Source organism: Rhynchophorus ferrugineus, unplaced genomic scaffold (assembly GCF_030347505.1).
Source record: "Rhynchophorus ferrugineus isolate W39M unplaced genomic scaffold, kcgeb_rfMv2 rfM4, whole genome shotgun sequence".
NCBI classification, from domain to species: Eukaryota; Metazoa; Arthropoda; class Insecta; order Coleoptera; family Curculionidae; genus Rhynchophorus; species Rhynchophorus ferrugineus.
This window is the reverse complement of record NW_027472583.1, coordinates 60,061,271-60,071,332: the sequence shown is the minus strand read 5'-3', so window position 1 is coordinate 60,071,332 and position 10,062 is coordinate 60,061,271.

The window sequence follows — 10,062 nt, the reverse complement described above, 5'->3', positions numbered from 1 at the left end:
TAATTTAACCATCACCGTTTTATTTCGTTTTATCACCATTCACCCAATCATATAATTACCTAAGATCAATCAGTCACTGTACTATTAATTACATTAGCATAAGCGTAATCAAAAGGTGCCAAGTCAGGTGAATACTCAAGGCGCACAAGAAATTGCCATTTACCATTTAGTTACTTTTAGATCTCTTGACTGGTGTCGTCTGTCTTATTATATACATTCTCTATATGCTGTACAAATTCTGCGACAAACTGTGCGACAAAATGGACAACAAGTTGTGCGACAAGATGTACGACAGGTTGTACGATAAGATGTACGGCAAGTTGTACGACAAACTGTACTACATGTTGCTTTTACAAGTTATACCACAAGCTGTACAAGTTCTACGATAAGTTTTACAACAAGTTGTACGACAAGCTGGACTAGAACTTGTACGACAGGCTGTACGACAAGCTGTGCGACAAGTTGTACGACAAGCCGTGCGACAAATTGTACGACAAGTTGTACTACAATTTGTACTACAAGGTGTACGACCAGTTGTACGACAGGTTGTACGACAAGTTGTACGACTAGTTGTACGACCAGTTGTACGACTAGTTGTACGACTAGTTGTATAAGTTGTACGATAAGTCATACGACAAGTTGTACGGCAAGTTGTATGACAAGCTGTAAGACAAGTTGTACGACAGCTGTACTACAAGTTGTACGACAAGTTGTTCAACAAGCTATAGGACAGACTGTACGACAAATTGTAACACAAGCTGTGCGACAAGCTGTATGACAAGCTGTAAGACAAGTTGAAAGGCAAGCTGTACTATAAGGTGTACTACAAGTTGTACCATAAGTTGTACGACAAGCTATATGACCAACTGTACCACAGGTTGTATGAAAAGTTGTACGACAAGTTGTGCGGTAAACTGTACCAGTTGCACGACAGGCTGTACAACAAGCTGTGTGACAAGTTTTACGACAAGTTGTAACACAAGCTGTGCGACAAGCTGTCAGACAAGTTGTACGACAAGTACGATAAATTGCACGTGAAGCTGTGCCACAAGTTGTACAAAAAGCTGTACGACAAAGTCTACCACAAGCTGTACAGGAAATTGTGCTACAAGCTGTGCGACAATCTGTGCGACAAGCTCTGCTGCAAGCTGTAAGACAAGTCGTACAACCCAGTTCGATATTCTAAATTCATAAAAAGTAGTTGTCGAATGTAATGTTTGCAAAAACTGTCTTTGTAACAATAAATAATCTATTGTACAACAATCATTTGGACGTTTGGCCAATCAAAACATTTATTGTACAATTGCGTTCGATATGTGTGTACGTATTCGATTTATCAAAATATTATATTCCGAAGGTTGATCGTAGAGCAATAAGTATTTATCGAAAATACCAAATAGTATGGAAATTAATCATATTTTCGATTCAGTTCAATAATTTTTATCACCAGCAAGTCTACTTAAGGGTTGTGAAATCCAAACACTAGTTAAATAAACGTAAACGAAATGTAGGTTTTGAAGTTTTGTTCACAAAATTATTGGGGCAGAAAACAGCATTTCCTTGTGAACTGAAAAATATTTTTATGAATTTATTTATTACATTGTTACTAGTAGTTGCTGACTAACCTAATATTTGTCTTTACAATACATTAAATCTAGGTATATATCTAGGAGGGGCCCATTGGCGTGATCTTAGTCTCCGGTGTAATTTTTATTATTTAATTATTACATTATTACACGTTTCCGACTAACCTATAATTTGTCTTCATGATAAATTAAATCTAGGTATATAATTAATCAGTCCTCTGGTAACTGGATATCTGTAATACCTTTCAGGAGTTTGGAACCTTGTATTGAATTTATATTACCTTTCGCAGAGCATCCCCATAATTGAATTCCGTATGCCCATATAGGTTTCAATACTTGCTTGTGTAATAGCAATTTATTATGTACTGATAATTATGATTTGCTTCCCACTAACATAATTAATATATTTTTCAATTTTTTAACACATTTATTCCGATATACTTGGCGTTGTTGCTATATAGACTGTTCGTATTATTTATTGTTATTGGTGCTTGTACTGTCTGCTTATACGTAAATTCACATGCATAGATTTACTTTCGTTCATTTTTATTATCCAGAGCTTTGGTCCAATTATTTATATCGTTACTTGCCTGTTGCAATGTTCGTGTGGCTTCTTTGCTATTTTCTCCGACAGCAAGAATTTGTTTGACTCTAAACATTCTGGTTGTAATTTAAGATATTTTTTAAATCTATCGTCCAAAAAACAAATCGATATCGATATATTCAATTTAGTTCAGTTCCAACCTTCGTAGGGTGAAGACGTATTTTCAATACGGTAAAAGCTATAAAAAGATACCTTTCTTTAAAAAAACCCAGTATTTTATTACGGTTATTTAATTGAGTGTTAAAAACGCATAACAGATGCGGCTATCCGTCTCTCAGTGGACCTAAAGTGTAGTGAATACGTGTTTACGTGACCAGACAAAAGGACTGCATCTCATTTTTATTAGTGTTTAAAATAATTTCATCTTATTTTGCAACAGTCCTTTTGAAATTCATTTATAGTATTTATAGTAAAAAACTAGTGCTAAAATAACGTAAGTGAAAAATGAAGTGCGTGAAATAAACAATGTATTTATTTTATTTTTTTATCCTCTGGAAGTAAATTAAATAAAATATTAAAAATTAAAAAATGGCAAACCATAGCGATTCAACCAAATCACCTGCACACTTTGATATAAGATTAGAACAAACAGCAATAACGCAAACTCCACCATCAGAATGGACTACAGTCATTAACAAAAAACGATTGAGAAGTCCAGAAGAAGAAATCGCGAGGAAACAAACAAGAATCAGTGACTATTGGTTGCAGAAACCGATAGAGACAAAAAACAGTTTTAGCAACCTGTCGGAAGAAATTGAAGAGAACATACAACCAAGCCCTGAAAAAGTTGTTCCCAAACCACCACCAATAACAGTCTATAAGGTAGGAATAATAAAAAACATCCATGATTTATTAAAAACCATTACTACGAACTACACAATTAAAACAGTGAGCTATGAAACAATTAAAATCCAATTGTTCGAAGCGGATCACTTTAAAGTTCTTATAAAAGAATTAGATGAAAGAAACACCCAATACCATACATTCAGGCCAAAATCCGAGAGAACATTTAAATTCGTATTAAAAGGATTACATCACGGGACGGACTTTAAGACCATCAAGGTAGCACTAGCTGAAAAAGGCCACGAGGTCGTAAATATTCACAATATACGACATCACACGACAAAAAAACCTCTGCCTATGTTTTATACAGACATAAAACCTAATGGAAACAATAAGGCGGTGTATGAAATCACCAAATTGGAAAATAATATTATTAAATGCGAACCACCACATATAAAAAGAATTATACCACAATGCACAAGGTGTCAAGCGCACGGGCACACAAAGACTTACTGTCGCAAATCATATAGATGCGTAAAATGTGCAGGAGAACATAAGACAGGAGATTGTACACGTAAAGTTCGCGATGAAAAAGTGAAATGTGTTAACTGTAACGGAAATCATCCAGCGAACTACAAGGGTTGCGCAGTTCACAAGCAACTACAGCAGAAACTCTATCCTGCCTTAAGGGAAAAAAGGCATCAACAAAAACAATCCACTACTGCCAATCTACCCACCAGAACAAGTCAACCAGACATAACTTATGCCCAAATAGTTGAAAATGGTTCAGCACAAAAACGAGAGACAATATCTCAACCTACTGAAACTAGCAACATCTCAAGATTAGAAAATATGATGGCCAAACTAATGGATCAAATGAGTACGATGCTTGGTCTACTCACAACCGTCGTAAGCAAACTTGCCTAATGCCTGAAACCAATAGCTACAAAATCGCCGTCTGGAATGCCAATGGGCTCCAACAACACGCCAGGGAACTAAAAATGTTCGTAATTGAACAAAATATTGACGTTATGATGGTTTCCGAAACACACTTTACGGACAAAAATTATTTGAAAGTTCCTAAATATAAGCTTTATCATACAAATCACCCTGATGATAAAGCACATGGAGGTACAGCCATAATAATTCGATATGATATAAAGCATTTCGAAAAAGAAAAATTCCGCAAAGACTACCTGCAAGCCACCAGTATAACCATAGAGGAAGCCCATGGACCATTAACAATTTCTGCGATTTATTGCCCACCCAAACATAACAACAAGGCAGAACAATTTCAAGAATTCTTCCGTACGTTAGGTAATAGATTTATAGCAGGAGGAGATTATAATGCAAAACACTTAATGTGGGGTTCAAGAATAATAACCTCAAAAGGTAGAGAACTGCTCAAAGCCATAAGGATAGATAACTTACAACATATCTCTACTGGTGAACCAACATATTGGCCTTCAGACAGAAATAAAAAACCAGATACAATAGATTTCTCTATTACAAAAAATATTGATCCAAAAAAGTGTCAGGCAGAATCATGTTTCGACCTGTCTTCTGATCATTCACCAATAATAGTAACAATTTCTTCAAAAATTACCATCAAAGATAAACCCCCTTCTCTGTGCAATAATAGAACTAACTGGCCCTCATTTAGAGAAAACTTAGACCAAAATATCTCTCTAAACTTACCGTTAACAGCAAAGGACTGAAGAGAATAAAAGAAAATTTAATAGGGCCATAAAAGAGCTGAGAGATCTAATCCAAATCGAACAGAACCAAGGCATTCAAGAATACCTAGGAAACTTGACATCAACTGAGGCTACAGACTATTCGTTGTGGAAAGCAACAAAAAAGCTTAGGAGATCCCAGCAGCATAACCCATCTATTAAAACAAGCGAAAATAATTGGGCGAGAAGCAATAAGGGAAGGCCGACATTTTCTCAAAACACTTAAAGAATGTTTTTAAACCTTTCCAGTCTCAGCTACATAGAGATGACGAAAATAAAATTACTAGCTTTCTAGATTCGCCATTTCAAATGGATTTACCGCACGAGAAATTAACGGTCAAAAAAGTTAAACATACAATAATGAGAGAGATTAATATTAAAAAAGCTCCTGGTTATGACTTAATTACTGGCAAAATTTTAAAAGAACTATCAGAAAAGGCTATAAAACTATTAATATATATATTTAATGCTATGCTACGAATTAATTACTTCCCTAGTATCTGGAAAGTAGCTAAAATATCAATGATACTTAAACCAGGAAAAATACCAGAAGATGTGACCTCCTACCGACCTATAAGTTTATTACCAATAATCTCGAAAGTTTTCGAGAAATTATACATAAAAAAACTAAACTATATAATAGAAAAAAGAAAAATTATTCCAGAACATCAGTTTGGCTTTCGCAATAAGCATGGGACTATAGAACAAGTGCATAGACTTGTAAACCAAATAAACGCTGACCTAAATGCCAAAAGATATTGTTCAGCTGCTTTCCTAGACATATCTCAGGCTTTTGACAAAGCATGGCATACGGGCTTGCAGGTTAAACTAAAGAAACTTCTCCCTCATCCGGACTATCAGCTACTAAAATCGCATCTCACTGACAGACACTTTATTGTAAATCAAGGCGATGAACATACCGAATTAAATCCCATATATTCAGGAGTTCCGCAAGGTAGTGTACTGGGTCCAGTACTGTATCTTCTGTATACGGCTGATCTGCCCATCATAAAAATAACTACTGTGGCAACATATGCAGACGATACAGCAATCTTAGCATCCCATGAAGATCCAGTCACAGCATCAATAAACCTACAAACCCACCTGGAGCAAATACAATTATGGTTGAAGACATGGCGCATTAAAGCCAATGAATCAAAATCCACGCATATAACGTTTACCCTGCGTAGAAGAACATGTCCACCAGTAAATATCAATCATCGTCAACTCCCCCAAGCAGACCATGTTAAATATCTTGGTATGCATTTAGATCGACGCCTAACCTGGAAGAAGCACATACTCTCTAAAAGGAAACAACTAGGACTAAAATTATATCAAATGTATTGGCTCATTGGGCGCAAATCCAAGTTATCATTAGATAACAAGGTATTGCTGTATGAGTCTATACTCAAGCCCATTTGGACATATGGAATTCAACTATGGGGTACCGCTAGCAAATCTAATATATCCATCATTCAACGGTTCCAAAATAAGGTGTTGCGTGCCATTGTTGATGCTCCGTACTATATTTCAAATAAAGTGATACAACGCGATATTCCTCTAGAACCTATAACGAGTGTAATCCAACGTGTTTGTGTGAAGTACTTCGAAAGAGTGTCAGTGCATCCCAATGTACTCGCTAATCAGCTAAATATGCGACGTGATAGTGAAGTGCGTAGACTAAAACGTTTAACACCATCTGATCTGATTACTGGACATATGTAGAGTTTAGAATAAGCATTACAATAAGACTAATTAATTAAGATAATACTAATTAATAATATAATTAATATTTTATACAGAAGATTGCTTAATGAAGTGATTTTCTACATGCCATGTATATATAATATAAACAGAAGAAATACTTATTGCCAATAGGGCAGATTGTGGACTCACGAAGAGTAATAATAAAAAAAAAAGATATATTCAATTTCATTATATCTTATGAAACCCACAAAAGATGAAGAAAATATTTACATTTTGTACGTTTATAAAGAAAATAATTTGCTTAAAGCGTTTAGACGGTATAACATAATCTGCAAGTGAAATTTATTACACAAAGGGATGACCATAAAATAAATAGTACAAATTAAGTTATTGTGCTGAAAACCATCCTTTTGGTTAGTCCATAGACAGAAGTTTCTATTATAGCTTCGCAATCTTATAACTATTATCCTATCAAGCCCCAAGCCCTTCAGGTCAATAACCCGAAAATGTAGTGTATTCATATTTTAATTATATAAATGGTTATTATAGCTTAAAATTACATTATATTCGTCAAATAATCGAAATCGATATTTAACCGTATGAAAATTAAATAGATCTATAAGGGTTTTATGAAGGCCATAAAACAAATTGTGGGAATATTTATTATATAGTTTACTGTATATATTCCGAGATACTTAGCGTTGTTTTTCTATGGAATCCTATTATTATTTATTATTATTGCTGGTTGTAGGTTTTATTACACGTGAACTGCACATGCACAGGTTTACTTTCGTTAACTTTCCAGGTTTGGGTCTAATTATTTGAATTTTCACTTTTGCCTGTTGCTATTTTCGTTCAGCTTCATTACTGTAATAGTTAGATTAGATTGTTTGGCAGTTTATATTGATACATTACCTTTTCAAAAATAGCAGGTAGAATAATTTTTTTATAACATCTTTATTACATACGCTTAGTACAATCTTTATTTACAATTAATTTATTACTACTTTTCCTCTGTACTTGGATTAATTAACAAGCAAGATGTGTACGAGAAAATACATCAGTATGTATTCCTCAGTTATAAAATTATAATTATTTATTAGTTATAGTTTACTCTAAATGTATACACTTTATATAAGTTCGTATGGTTTTGTTCGCTTCAATCTCCTGACATCCTGCGCGCTGTCCAGCAGTTATATTGCTTCCACGTTAGTATGATTTAGTAATCTTTTTTCGTGTTTCAAGGCGAAATCTTGAATAACTTCGCAAATCCCTTTGATTTCCAGGTCATCGTGCATTTCTTCGTTGGTTACGTAGCGATAGGCATTGGTAATCAATCGAAGAACCTTGTTTTGACAACGCTGAATGACTAGTTGATTTGAATTTTTAGTGCAACCCCATATTTGCACCCCATAGTTCCAGATTGGTTTTATAATTGTATTGTAAATCAATCTCTTTCATTTTAGATCAAGTTGAGAGTATTTTCCGACTAACCAGTATAGTTGTTTTATTTTGGTTCTAATGTGTTTTGCATTTATACTAACGTGATGCTTCCAATTTAATCTATCGTTAAGATGGATTCCAAGGTATTTAGCTGATTCTGCTTGAGGAATCGGGCATCCATTGAGTGATATAATGAAGTGATTATTTCGCCTCAATGCAAAATTAACGTGGACAGAAGGTGAAATAAATGCAAACTAATTATAAATACAAATATGTTAAACTTAAAAATGCAATTATTTCAACGACATTCACGAAATGACATTTTAAAGAAACTTAAGTGAAATATTAATAAGATATTAATGGATTTATGGCAATATTTATTTTATTGGTTTATTGCACAGCGGTGTCCTTTTAATATATAATAATTAATTGAGAATTTTTATGTTACAGTCAGAAGCATCATCGGAATGGTATAGAAATTATTGACGGACAGATCTAGAGATATTCTATTTTATATAGGGTTAGAAAATATAATATAATAATTCATTTACAACGTTGAGAGTAGAAAATAAAATATTTTACATTAATAGTTATTTAATTGATGCCATAAAGCAACATCTGTGGAAATTATTGTAGCTTTACATTATATTATAGAAGGAAAGGTCCAAAAACCTTAAAAACCATTAGATCAACAAGATATCATATTATCATAATTATTTAGAGAAAATCTCAAATCAACAATAATAATTAAAGCATTAGGACCCTTTTGACTTCCTTAATCTTTCCTCAAATCTGTTATAATAATTAAAAAATTATCTTAGCCGGCTGGGTCGGCACATTGGTAAAGGCAACAAGACGGCCCTACTACTACTGCGATAGTTGCGGGTTCGAATCCTGCTGGGGTATGGTCATGTAAAAATACCTTAATTAAACAAATTATTTCTGTAAACTAAATATTTATTTAATACATATTTCATTGAAAAGTCTGATTTTATTAACTTTAGTATGTATGCGTTATGATAAAGAAAAGTTTAAAATAATTTGAACAATATTTATGTATGGACGATGAATGAATCCAAATGTAGTCACTGAAGTCATGTAAAGTAAAAGAAACTTAGCAGAGATCTAGTTTAAGAATTGACAGGAGAATTTAATATGTCTAAACAAAGATCTTGTAATGTACTTGATGAAATGTTGCAGTGACACATGCTTATATGTTTGCAAGGCTTTTTTTTTCTGTTGTAGTTTCAACCAACAATCGAAAATTAATCAGTCAGTCCTGCCAAATACATTTGCATTTATGTCTTCAAATTATCATAAAAATGTTCAGTAGGTTTTTCATCGATAAAATTTTCACACAAAAAAAAAAAAAAAAGTCACTTGGTTTCTACTTATTGTACTTATTAAATATATTGCACATATTATAATTAATACAATTTCTTGTCAAGTGCTGTACTGATGAGAATTTTAATTAATGTTCTTCAAGCTCTACACATTTTATGATTAATGTGCCTGGAATAATCAAAAATTATTCTCTTTTATGACAACACTCGGAAAAATTTGTGAAGGATACACTGTATCAGCTCTAATGGATATTTTTATCACATCCATCGTATTCACAAGACCTAGTGCCCTTTGATTATAATTTGTTCGGATTCAGATCGATACAGCACTGAAAAACTTCAGATAGAAATCCATTTTGAATATTTTTAAATATAGAAAACGAATATCACATTATTTAAATTCCATCATATGTTTAAATCTTTATTCTAGCTGGGATATTTTGATATCGCAAAGGGAAAAAACAAATTCCATCCATTGCGGTGTTCTGGTCGTATCGGAACGTGATCCGAGTGACCACTTAACTGAGTTGGTTGGTGAAATCTAAATCGGTGCCTAATTTAGTCTGCGATATAGTATTCGTCAAGTATATTCAGTGCCACACCCTCAATCGTAAGTTAATTAACGTTAATTGTTTGCAAAAACTGTCTTAACGTAGTATTCGTCAAGTATATTCAGTGCCACATCCTCGATCGTAAGTACATTATTAATTTATTGCTTAGCAAACAGTATTACTCTATTACTCATAACTAATTATCGTAGTTAATTCATAGATATATTCTTTTAGTAATAATATTAATTTGCATTTATTGCTCATAAGCGCATTAAAATATAATAGTAACAAAAAAACACATAAGAATAT